At 37.1% G+C, this 13,403-nt stretch overlaps 1 protein-coding gene and 1 long non-coding RNA gene across 2 annotated transcripts in view; one reads left to right on the top strand and one right to left on the bottom strand.

Moving 5' to 3' along the window:
• The window catches only part of KCNJ3 (potassium inwardly rectifying channel subfamily J member 3), a 621,683-nt gene that overhangs the window by 190,859 nt on the left and 417,421 nt on the right, over window positions 1-13,403 (bottom strand). The gene's annotated exons all lie outside the window — the stretch shown is intronic.
• On the top strand, window positions 5,989-11,793 carry LOC309662465. The gene is made up of 2 exons (XR_014264709.1): window positions 5,989-8,731; window positions 9,050-11,793. It is a non-coding gene; the product is annotated as an uncharacterized lncRNA (long non-coding RNA).

Genomic DNA, 13,403 nt, shown 5'->3' with positions numbered 1-13,403 from the left:
AGGACAGCCATGAACAAATCCAAAATTGGTGCTGGGTATGAAAGAGTTCTAAAGACAGAAGTTGTGCTTACTCTATAACTAAACAAGGGAATAAATGGTCTTACCTATACGGTCCTGACTTCCTATAATTTTAAAAAAAAATAGGAACTTATTACACCATATTGTATACTATCATGTCAATTGTATATTGACAATCAAAGAAATTGTATAATATTCACGGGGGTTTTTTTAGTACATGGGAATGAGGTATCTCCCTCTTCATCCTAGCCATGAATTGATAAATAAAAAAACACACAAAAGATTGTGATTATTGAGTTAAACTATAGATACAATTTATAAAGGACTAAAGCAGAAAAACACAAAGCAGTTTTACGTCATCATTTTAGCTTCAACATCATCACCATTATCATGGTCATCACTGTCACCATCATAAGACAAAATGACTATCAGACAGTTGAACTAGATTCTGTAACTTGTAAATATTAACGTACCTAATGTGAGACAATGTTATCAAGAGGTAGATTTCTCTGCTGTGAAGGTAGAGGAAAAATAAGCCAAATGGGCAACTGTTGACATGCCAACAATGCTCCATAATAGGATCACAGGTTCTATAGAACAGGTACATCCAAGAGGAGGGAAGGCTGTATTGTATTCCTGGCTTGGTAACACTGGCCATAGATATTGCAACTAACTCTCTGTTTTCTAACTTCACGGTCACCCAGTAATTTTTTATAATAATTTGGCTTCTCATGTAAAATTTCTTGAGCAGTAAATAAAATTATTATTATCATTGATTATTAGTCATTTGACATTCAGGTTTCTATGCGTCAGTTCCTTTTAGCGTATTTAACAGGAAACTGTCCCCCACAATCCTGTGATCTCTAAATTTAATTTAATTTCTAATCCTGAGAGAAGGAGGAATAGACCTTGCAATGAGGAGACCCATCTAGCATCAAGACATCCTTCCCAAGTAACATCCCATTCTCTCCCTCTGTGCCTTTGGTTTTCTGACTTTCTTTACCTTTCCCTCCCATTTACCAAAGGAAAAATGATCATTAAGGATGGTTTTGTCGTATTTGCTAATTCACAATAACTATAAGAAAATTATTATTTTCTAGCAAGATGTGAGTAAACAGCAAAGGAGACTAGGAAAGTGCAGATAATAATTCAAAGGAAGATATTTATTTGATAAGTAAAAATTTCCACAGTTATAACAGTAATTTGAAATACTAGAAAAATTCACAAAACATATGTTAATATAAATCTTTTGAAAACCGATCTATGAGTAGATTTCAAGTATCTTAAGGGTGTCCGCAGACTTTAAACTGGAAGTTCAGTTACTCAGATAGCAGTCCAAGGAGTAATTCTACAGCACAAACGAGGTTCATATACAAAGATGTTCATTGTTTACATTGCTTACAACCTAACAAAACTGGTCAAACCCAATGACCTACAATAAGAAATATCTAAGTAACAAATGGTGTATCTATTGGATGGACTGTGTTCACTAAGATATTGGAATGACAGAAAATATTTACATTAGTTTTTTTGTTGAGTAAAAGGACAAAAAATATACTAAAATATTAATAACACTGGTCTTTGGATAATATAATTATGGGTGTTTTTAACATTTATTTTTCCTTTTGCATATTTTCAAAATTTTTATTAATAAACTTGATGGCTTCATAATGAAAAATTGCTTCCGATTGATTCAATATTTAAAAACACTTGTTGGTAGAAGAAATGGAAATTGTCACTGTAGACAAATCGATTTATGTATAAGAACAACATCTCTCTCAGATATTTATTTGAAGCATTTTTAATCTTTGAGTTGAACACAGCTCTTTCATTTTTTTATTCACTTATCCACTGAATATTTATAGAGCACTTACTGTATATCTGGTGCAAAGATCTGCTCTGGGAATGCAATGAAAACTAGACCTTATTCTTCTCTTCAAGTTGTTTCTAGTTTGTATCACAGATGCTACTGTAATAGTCAATTAAAATAGAGTGTAGTATGGACTTGATAACATGGAAACACATGGAGGGCAGCTACCCCAGTCAGGGACAGTTCCCCAGAGGAGGAGACCCTATGCTAAATCTTGATAACTAAAACTTATTGAATGCTTATAATGAGTCAAATAATGTTCTCTTTTCATATATTAACTTATTAAGTATAACAATCCTAGGATGTTAATTTTGATATGAATTTTATCATGCAGATACATACAGATGAGAAAACTAAAGCAGGGACAAGTCATACAGGTAATTAGTGACAGAACTGGGATTTGAAGGTACAAAGTCTAACATCAGAGTCCCTCATCTTAGCCACTACACTGATTTGTCAAACATGGTGTGGTTAAGAAAGAATAAACAAAGAGAGAAGCAGGTGAAATGACAAACAGGTGAGAAAACCCAGGAACACAGCAGGTTGGGGAGCTGGACTGAAGAGCACTAGTTGGGGGCGATGGGAGGGAGGTTGAAAAGGCAGCAGTCATCAAGTTACCATAGACCCTTTGTGACATGCTCAAGAGATTGAAATTTATCTTGAATGGATGGGAGAACAGTTCAAAAGTGTTTTCCCAAAAGTGCCACGATCAAATGCATTTTGGAAAGGTCACTCTTTTGAGTGAGAATAATGGATTCGAGGAAATATAGAAGCAGAGAAGGGGTGAGATAGAAGGTTTTATGATCCAAACATTTAGATTGACTCATTATCAGGTAATTGTTTTCTAATGTTTGATGATTTGTCATGATTAGAGTTTGGAATCTGACTAATGTCATATCATTTAGATAATAAGTAATTGAATATAGTGATTATGATGATTACCCTCTCTAAAATTGGACAGAAAAATAATAATAAAATATTCATTTCATAGATTCAGAGCACTTTTTAAATGGGCTATCTTTCCATAGTGCTTAAACAGTTGTAAGTGACTGAGTGAGGAAAAGAAGAGGTAAGCTGTCAATTTGCTCTGTCCAAATGAACTCTGTTCTTCTCCCATGTCCAGACATATTTATACAATAAAGAATCTTAATAAACCCTATGTTAGTTTTCTAAGGCCACAATAGCAAATTACCACAGACTGGGTGGCTTAAACAACATTTTTTTCTCACAGTTCTAGACGCTGGAAATCCAAGATCAAGATGTCAGCGAGTTTGGTTTCTCTTGAGACCTCTCTCCTTGGCTCGCAGGTGGCTGCCTTCCTCCTGTGTCTTATATAAACTTTCCTCTGTACAGCAGAAACTAACACAACATTGTAAAGCAATTATACTCCAATAAAGATATTAAAAAATAAATAAAATAAACTTTCCTCTGTGCCAGCATGCATCCCTGGAATCTCCAAATACAGTCACATCATAAGATACTAATGGTTAGGGCTTCAACATATGAACTTTGGAGGTTTAGAATTCAGACTTTAACAATAACCATTCTAATAAATTGTATGAATTATGAATTGTAAGAGGTGTTCATTATTTATTTCAGTTTCCTGAAATCAAGGCAAATAACTTACAAAGAAGTATCACGTGGCCAGGAGAACATACGTAATTACAGAAACCAAACATAGTATTTCTATTTTTTTTAATTTTTATTTTTTCTCAGCTGTACTGAAATATAATTGACATACAACATTATGTAAGTTTAAGGTGTACAACATGGTCATTTGATACACATGTATATTGCAACTTGATTACCACTTAAGGTTAGCTAATTCATCCATCACATAATTGTAATTTGTTCTGTAAGGAGGACATTTAAGATCTGCTGTCTTTTTCTTCATCTGATTTATTTCATTCAGCATAATACCCTCAAGGTCTATCCCTATTGTTACAAATGTCAAGATTTCATCTTTTGTGTGGCTGAGTAGTATTCCACAACATGTAAATACCACATCTTCTTTATCCATTCATTTGTTGATGGACACTTAGGTTGCTTCCATATCTTGGCTATGGTAAATAATGCTATGATGAACACAGGAGTGCATGTATCTTTTCAAATTAGTGTTTCTGTATTCTATGGATAAATACCCAGAAGTGGAATAGCTGGATCATACACTAGGTTTATTTTTAATTTTTTGAGGAATCTCCATACTGTTCTCTACAGCAGCTGTACCAACTTACATTCCCTCCAACAACGTACAAGGATTCCCTTTTCTCCACATCCTTGTTACCGTATGATTTCACTCATATGTGAAATATAATAAATAAATAAATAAATAAATAAATGAACAAACCACACTAAACAAAAATAAACACATAGATAATAAGAAGAGACTAGTGGTTACCAGAAAGAAAAGGGTTAGGGGCAGGAGGGCAAAATGCTAAAGGGGATCAACTGTACGGTGACAGAGGGTAATGAAATTTTTGGTAGTGAACATGTTGTAGTGTAAACAGGAGTAGAAGTATAATGTTGTACACATGAAATTTATATAATGTTATAAACCAATGTTGTCTCAAAAGTTAATTCATTAAAAGAAAAAGTCTACTGTCATAGCAACTCATATGATTTTTTGACTACCAAGTACAAAATATCAGATGAAAGATGTTAAAATCATTTTGACTAAAGTCTGTTGTAAAGTACCAAATGATGACACCTTGTGAAGGCAACAAAAAAAAAAAAAATTCTCTCTGAAGAAATAGAGCCAATCATTTTTATTTCTTAGAAACTAGTCGAGAGATTAGAAAATAGGTTAATAGCAATGCATACATTCAAATTCATAATAACCTAATTTACACTGTTTGAAGGAAAAGGGCTTTGGCATCATCTGTTACACCAAAATAAATGATGCAGCGTCTACTTGGGGGGAAAATAATCTTTGATCACTAAGTTGAAAAAATTCTTCTTAATCATACGTGTATATCTAAATAATAGGTACTTCTGTTTTGAGTTTACTGAAATACACAGCATTTATTTTTGCTGCTATTCACATTCCCAAGAAAAATATGAACAGAAGAGAGAGTAGGGCTAGTTTAGTTACACAATGCCACACCCTTAGTTGTCTCAAAGTATCATTTCCTTGTAGAGATGAAGAAAGAAAAGGAAGTGAGTTTGGAACAAGAATGGTGTTGAGCACAGATTTTAAAGGATCTAGTTGTCCAGGCCTAGTTTCTCTATAAAATTGGAACAAAAATAGTACCTACTTTAGAAAAATTGTTTTAAAGATTAAATAAGATAATGCTTAAGTGCTTAGCTCAATGCTCACAACTGAATAAAAGAAAGGACGCTGGCTCCTTCTTTTTATTCACATTCTTTTTTTTTTAATCCAAAAACTAAGGAAAGGGTAGTATTGGAACTTTGGAAACCAGAAATGATGAAGTCATACCAAAATCCAAAATTATTATTTTTATTATTTTGGTTCGTGTGCCTTTCCTTTATGTAAGAGCAGCCCCAATGTTTCCTATAGGTTAAAAAGATTGTCTTCAATGCAACATTTATAGATAAGTACCAGAAAAGTCCTCTTTCAAAAAATATCTATTCTTCAATCCTGTTTTGTTATTTTCCTGAAATTTTCACATTAAAAGATTCACCTGTTGATGTCAAGTATTGATCTAGCTTTTTTTTTTTCCGAACATCTTTATTGGAGTATAATTGCTTTATATTGTTCTGTTAGTTTCTGCTGTACAACAAAGTAAATCAGCTATACGTATACTTATATCCCTATATCTCCTCTCTCTTGCATCTCCCTTCCACCCTCCCTCTTGGTGGTCACAAAGCACCGAGCTGATCTCCCTGTCTATGCGGCTGCTTCCCACTAGCTATCTATTTTACATTTGGTAGTGTGTATATGTCCATGCCACTCTCTCACTTCGTCCCAGCTTACCCTTCCTCCTCCCCATGTCCTCAAGTCCATTCTCTACGTCTGTGTCTTTATTCCTGTCCTGCCCCTAGGTTTTTAGAACCAGTTATTTTTTTTTAAGATTCCATATATATGTGTTAGCATACGGTATTTGCTTTTTGCTTTCTGACATACCTCATTCTGTATGACAGACTCTAGGTCCATCCATCTCACTACAAATAACTCAATTTCGTTTCTTTATTTGGCTGAGTAATATTCCATTGTATATATGTGCCACATCTTCTTTATCCATTCATCTGTTGATGGACACTGAGGTTGCTTCCATGTCCTGGCTACTGTAAATAGTGCTGCAATGAACATTGTGGTACATGACACTTTTTGAATTACGATTTTCTCAGGATATATGCCCAGTAGTGGGAATGCTGAGTTGTATGGTAATTCTATTTTTAGTTTTTTAAGGAACCTCCATCATGTTCACCATAGTGACTGTATCAATTTACATTCCCACCAACAGTGTACGAGGGTTCCCTTTTCTCCACACCCTCTCCAGCATTTATTGTTTGTAGATTTTTTGATGATGGCCATTCTGACTGGTGTGAGGTGATGCCTCATTGTAGTTTTGATTTGCATTTCTCTAATGATTAGTGATGTTGAGCATCCTTTCATGTGTTTCTTGGCAATCTGTATATCTTCTTTGGAGAAATGTCTATTTAGGTCTTCTGCCCTTTTTTGGATTGGGTTTTTTGTTTTTTTGATATTGAGCTGCATGAGCTGCTTGTAAATTTTGGAGATTAATCCTTTGTCAGTTGCTTCATTTGCAAACATTTTCTCCCATTCTGAGGGTTGTCTTTTCGTCTTGTTTATGGTTTCCTTTGCTGTGCAAAACTTTTAAGTTTCATTAGGTCCCATTTGTTTATTTTTGTTTTTATTTCCATTTCTCTAGGAGGTTGATCAAAAAGGATCTTGCTGTGATTTATGTCATAGAGTGTCATGCCTATGTTTTCCTCCAAGAGTAATATAGTGCCTGGTCTTACATTTAGGTCTTTAATACATTTTGAGTTTATTTTTTTGCATGATGTTAGGGAGTGTTCAAATTTCATTCTTTTACATGTAGCTGTCCAGTTTTCCCAGCACCACTTATTGAAGAGGCTGTCTTTTCTCCATTGTATATTCTTGCCTCCTTTATCAAAGATAAGGTATCCATATGTGTGTGGGTTTATCTCTGGGCTTTCTATCCTGTTCCATTGACCTACATTTCTGTTTTTGTGCCAGTACCACACTGTCTTGATCACTGTAGCTTTGTAGTATAGTCTGAAGTCAGAGAGCATGATTCTGCCAGCTCCGTTTTTCTTTCTCAAGATTGCTTTGGCTATTTGGGGTGTTTTGTGTTTCCATACAAATTGTGAAATATTTTGTTCTAGTTCTGTGAAAATGCCTTGGTAGTGTGATAGGGATTGCATTGAATCTGTAGATTGCTTTGGGTAGTATCGTAATTTTCACAATGTTGATTCTTACAATCCAGGAACATGGTATATCTTTCCATCTGTTTGTATCATCTTTAATTTCTTTAATCAGGGTCTTATAGTTTTTTGCATACAGGTCTTTTGTCTCCTTAGGTAGGTTTATTCCTAGCTATATTATTCTTTTTCTTGCAGTGATAAATGGGAGTGCTTCCTGAATTTCTCTTTCAGATTTTTCATCATTAGTGTATAGGAATGCAAGTGATTTCTGTGCATTAATTTTGTATCCTGCTACTTTGCCACATTCATTGATTACTCCTAGTAGTTTTCTGGTAGCATCTGTAGTATTCTCTATGTATAGTATCATGTCATCTGCAAACAGTGACAGCTTTACTCCTTCTTTTCCGATTTGGATTCCTTTTATTTCTTTTTCTTCTCTGATTGCTGTGGCTAACACTTCCAAAACTATGTTGAATAATAGTGGTGAGAGTAGGCAACCTTGCCTTGTTCCTGATCTTAGTGAAACTGGTTTCAGTTTTTCACCATTGAGAACAATGTCGGCTATGGGTTTCTCATATATGGCCCTTATTATGTTGAGGTAAGATCCCTCTATACCTACTTTTGGGAGAGTTTTTATCATAAATGGGTGTTGAATTGTGGTGAAAGCTTTCTCTGCATCTATTGAGATGATCAAATGGTTTTTCTCCTTCAGTTTGTTAATATGGTTATCACATTGATTGATTTGCCTATATTGAAGAACGCTTGCATTCCTGGGATAAACCCCACTTGATCATGGTGCATGATCCTTTTAATATGCTGTTGGATTCAGTTTGCTAGTATTTTGTTGAGGATTTTTGTATCTATGTTCATCAGTGATATTGGCCTATAGTTTTCTTTCTTTGTGACATCTTTGTCTGGTTTTGGTATCAGGGTGATGGTGGCCTCATAGAATGAGTTTGGGAGTGTTCCTCCCTCTGCTATATTTTGGAAGAGTTTGAGAAGGATAGGTGTTAGCTCTTCTCTAAATGTTTTATAGATTTGCCTGTGAAGCCATCTGGTCCTGGGCTTTTGCTTGTTGGAATATTTGTAATCACAGTCTCAATTTCAGTGCTTGTGATTGTTTATATTCTCTATTTCTTTCTGGTTAAGTCTTGGTAGGTTGTGCTTTTCTAAGAATTTGTCCATTTCTTCCAGGTTGTCCATTTTATTGGTATATAGTTGCTTGTGCTAATCTCTCATGATCCTTTGTATTTCTGCAGTGTCAGTTGTTACTTCTCCTTTTTCATTTCTAATTTTACTGATTTGAGTCTTCTCCCTTTTTTTCTTGCTGAGTCTGGCTAATAGTTTATCAAATTTGTTTATCTTCTCAAAGAACCAGCTTTTAGTTTTATTGATCTTTGGTGTTTCCTTCATTTCTTTTTCATTTATTTGTCATCTGATCTTTATGATTTCTTTCCTTCTGTTAACTTTAGGGTTTTTTTTTTATATGTTTTTTTTTTTTTAATTAATTTATTTATTTTTGTCTGTGTTGGGTCTTCGTTTCTGTGCGAGGGCTTTCTCTAGTTGTGGCAAGCGGGGGCCACTCTTCATCGCGATACGCGGGCCTCTCACTATTGCGGCCTCTCTTGTTGCGGAGCACAGGCTCCAGACACGCAGGCTCAGTAGTTGTGGCTCACGGACCTAGTTGCTCCATGGCATGTGGGATCTTCCCAGACCAGGGCTCGAACCCGTGTCCCCTGCATTAGCAGGCAGATTCTCAACCACTGCGCCACGAGGGAAGCCCAACTTTAGGGTTTTTTGTTCTTCTTTCTCTAATTGCTTTCGGTGTAAGGTTAAGTTGTTTATTTGAGATTTCTTGTTTCTCAAGGTAGGATTGTATTGCTATAAACTTCCCCTTAGAACAGATTTTGCTGCATCCTATAGGTTTTGTGTTGTCATGTTTTCATTGTCACTTGTTTCTAGGTATTTTTGATTTCTTCAGCGATCTCTTGGTTATTTTGTAGTGTATTTTTTAGTCTCCATGTGTTTTTATTTTTTACAAATTTTTTCCTGTAATTGATATCTAGTCTCATAGCGTTGCGGTCGGAAAAGATACTTGATACGATTTCAATTTTCTTAAATTTACCAAAGCTTGATTTGTGACCCAAGATATGATCTATCCTGGAAAATGTTCCATGAGCACTTGAGAAGAAAGTGTATGCTGTTGTTTTTGGATGGAATGTCCTATAAATATCAATTCAGTCCATCTTTTTTAATGTATCATTTAATGTTTGTGTTCCCTTATTTATTTTCCTTTTGGATGATCTGTCTGTTGGTGAAAGTGGGGTGTTAAAGTCGCCTATTATGATTATATTACTGTCGATTTCCCCTTTTATGGTTGTAAGTATTTGCCTTATATATTGAGGTGCTCCTATGTTGGGTGCATAAATATTTACAATTATTATATCTTCTCCTTGGATTGATCCCTTGGTCATTATGTAGTGTCCTTCTTTGTCTCTTGTAACATTCTTTATGTTAAAGTGTATTGTGTCTGATATAAGAATCGGAACTCTGGCTTTCTTTTGATTTCCATTTGCATGGAATATCTTTTTCCGTCCCCTCACTTTCAGTCTGTATGTGTCCCTTGGTCTGAAGTGGGTCTCTTGTAGACAGCATATATATGGGTCTTGTTTTTGTATCCATTCAGCCAGTCTATGTCATTTGGTTGGAGCATTTAATCCATTTACATTTAAGGTAGTTACCAATATGTATGTTCCTGTTACCATTTTCTTAATTGTTTTGGGTTTGTTATTGTAGGTCTTTTCCTTCTCTTGTGTTTCCTGCCTAGAGAAGTTCCTTTAGCATTTCTGGTAAAGCTGGTTTGGTGGTGCTGAATTCTCTTAGCTTTTGCTTGTCTTTAACTGTTTTAATTTCTCCACTGAATCTGAATGAGATCCTTGCTGAGTAGAGTAATCTTGGGTGTAGGTTTTTCCCTTTCATCACTTTAGATATGTCCTGCCACTTCCTCTGGCTTGCACAGTTTCTGTTGAAAGATCAGCTGCTAACCTTATGGGTATTCCCTTGTATGTTATTTGTTGTTTTTCCTTTCCTGATTTTAATATTTTTTCTTTGTATTTAATTTTTGATAGTTTCATTAATATGTGTCTTGGCGTGTTTCTCCTTGGATTTATCCTGTATGGGACTCTCTGCTCTTCCTGGACTTGATTGACTATTTCCTTTCACATATTAGGGAAGTTTTCAACTATAATTTTTTCAAATATTTTCTCAGTCCCTTTCTTTTCCTCTTCTTCTTCTGGGACCCCTATAATTCGAATGTTGGTGTGTTTAATGTTGTCCCAGAGGTCTCTGAGACTGTCCTCAATTGTTTTCATTCTTTTTTCTTTATTCTGCTCTGCAGTAGTTATGTCCACTATTTATCTTCCAGGCCATGTATCCGTTCTTCTGCCTCATTTATTCTGCTATTGATTCCTTCTAGAGAATTTTTAATTTCATTTATTATGTTGTTCATCATTTTTTGTTTGCTCTTTAGTTCTTCTAGATCCTTGTTAAACGTTTGTTATATTTTCTCCATTCTATTTCCAAGATTTTGGATCATCTTTACTATCATACTCTGAATTCTTTTTCAGTTAGACTGCCTATTTCCTCTTCATTTGTTTTTTCTGGTGGGTTTTTACCTTGCTCCTTCATCTGCTGTGTGTTTCTCTGTCTTCTTATTTTGCTTAACTTACTGTGTTTGGGGGTCTCCTTTTTGCTGGCTGCAGGTTCGTTGTTCCCATTGTTTTTGGTGTCTGCCCCCAGTGGCTAAGGTTGGTTCAGTGGCTTGTGTAGGCTTCTTGTTGGAGGGGATTGGTGCCTGTGTTCTGGTGGATGAGGCTGGATCTTGTCTTTCCGGTTGTCAGGCCTGCAACTGGTGGTGTGTTTTGGGGTGTCTGTGACCTTATTATGATTTTAGGCAGCCTCTCTGTTAATGAGTGGGGTTGTGTTCCTGTCTTGCTAGTTTTTTGGCATAGGGTGTCCAGCACTGTAGTGTGCTGGTCGTTGAGTGGAGCTGGGTCTTAGTGTTGAGATGGAGATCTCTGGCAGAGCTTTCACCATTTGATATTACGTTTGATATTACTGATTTTTTAGTAATATCACTAAATTTTTTAGTAATATCAGTATTACTAATTTTTAAGTAATAAATATTTAGGTTGATATTACTAATTTGATATTACTGGTCCACCGGGAGGCCTCTGGTGGACCAGTGTCCTGAACTCTGCTTTTCCACCTCAGTGGCACAGGGCTGACACCCAGCTGGAGCACTAAGACCCTGTCAGCCACATGGCTCAGAAGTAAAGGGAGAAAAAAAGAAAGAGAGAAAGAATAAAATAAAATAAATGTATTAAAAATAAAAAATAAAACAATTATTGAAAATTCAAAAATTAAAAAGTAATTTTAAAAAAACGAAAGAAAGAAAGAAGAGAGCAACCAAACCAAAAACAAATCCACCAGTGATAACAAGCACTAAAAACTATACAAAAAAAAAAAAAAACAAACGGACAGACAGAGCCCTAGGACAAATGGTAAAATGAAAGCTATACAGACAAAATCATATAAATCCACTGCCTCAATTTTGGGATGATTCCTTATCTATTCAGGTATCCTAGAGATGCAGGGTACATCACATGATTGTGGAGATTTAATCTGCTGCTCCTGAGGCTGTTGGGAGAGATTTCCCTTTCTCTTCTTTGTTCTCACAGCTCCTGGGGTTCAGCTTTGGATTTGGCCCCGCCTCTGAGTGTAGGTCGCCTGAGGGCATCTGTTCTTCACTCAGATAGGACACGGTTAAAGGAGCAGCTGATTATGGAGCTATGGCTCACTCAGGCCAGGGGGAGAGAGGGGTACAGATGCGAGGCGAGCCTGCGGCGGCAGAGGCCAGCATGACATTGCAACAGCCTGAGGCATGCCATGTGTTCTCCTGGGGAAGTTGTCCCTGGATCACGGGACCCTGGCAGCGGCCGGCTGCACAGCCTCCCAGGGGGGTAGATGTGGATAGTGACCTGTGCTTGCACACAGGCTTCTTGGTGGTGGCAGCAGCAGCCTTAGTGTCTCATGCCCGTCTCTAGGGTCCGTGCTGAGAGCAGCAGCTTGCGCCCATCTCTGGAGCTCGTTTAGGCCATGCTCTGAATCCCCTCTGCTCGCGCACCCTGAAACAATGGTCTCTTGACTCTTAGGCGGTTCCAGACTTTTTCCCGGACTCCCTCCCATCTAGCTGTGGCGCACTAGTCCTGTTCAGGCTGTGTTCACTCCACCAACCGCAGTCTTCTCCCTGGGATCTGACCTCCGAAGCCGGAGCCTCAGCTCCCATCCCCAGCCCGTCCCGGCGGGTGAGCAGACAAGCCTCTCGGGCTGGTGGGTGCTGGTCGGCACCGATCCTCTGTGCGGGAATCTCTCCGCTTTGCCCTCTGCACCCCTGTGGCTGCGCTCTCCTCCGTGGCTCCGAAGCTTCCCCCTTCCGCCATCCGCAGTCTCCGCCCGCGAAGGGGCTTCCTAGTGTGTGGAAACCTTTCCTCCTTCACAGCTCCCTTCCCGATGTGCAGGTCCCGTCCCTATTCTTTTGTCTCTGTTTTTTCTTTTTTCTTTTGCCCTACCCAGGTACGTGGGGAGTTTCTTGCCTTTTGGGAAGTCTGAGGTCTTCTGCCAGCATTCAGTAGGTGTTCTGTAGGAGTTGTTCCACATGTAGATGTATTTCTGATGTATTTGTGGGGAAGAAGATGATCTCCACGTCCTACTCCTCTGCCATCTTGAAGGTCCTCTCTGATCTAGCTTTTTTACAATAAAATATTCTTACAAAAGTAGGTTTCAAACCTTTCTCTTTGGTAGCCCAGTGCATTATTAAAACAAGCATTAATGGCATTTGAAATACAAAAGTAAAAACAGAGCTACGCTTGTTGAAGCAGCCTCAGGGAACGAGGAGCCCAGAACACTAAGCTAAAATAGCAAATTTAGAATACTATTGTCTTAAAGAATGTAATGTTTTCCAGTGAATAAGTTCAGCAATTCATTTTCTGCAAAGGTTACAGAAATGCTAAGTGTAGCTGAATTAGAAACGCAACAGAAAATGAGATGTCTTTGGAACTGAGGCTAGTACTAATTGGCCCTTTCT

This window comes from Balaenoptera physalus (assembly GCF_965194825.1).
Source record: "Balaenoptera physalus genome assembly, chromosome: 6".
Lineage (NCBI taxonomy): Eukaryota > Metazoa > Chordata > Mammalia > Artiodactyla > Balaenopteridae > Balaenoptera > Balaenoptera physalus.
The sequence above is the reverse complement of the archived record's forward strand: the minus strand, read 5'-3'. Positions and strand labels throughout refer to the sequence as shown.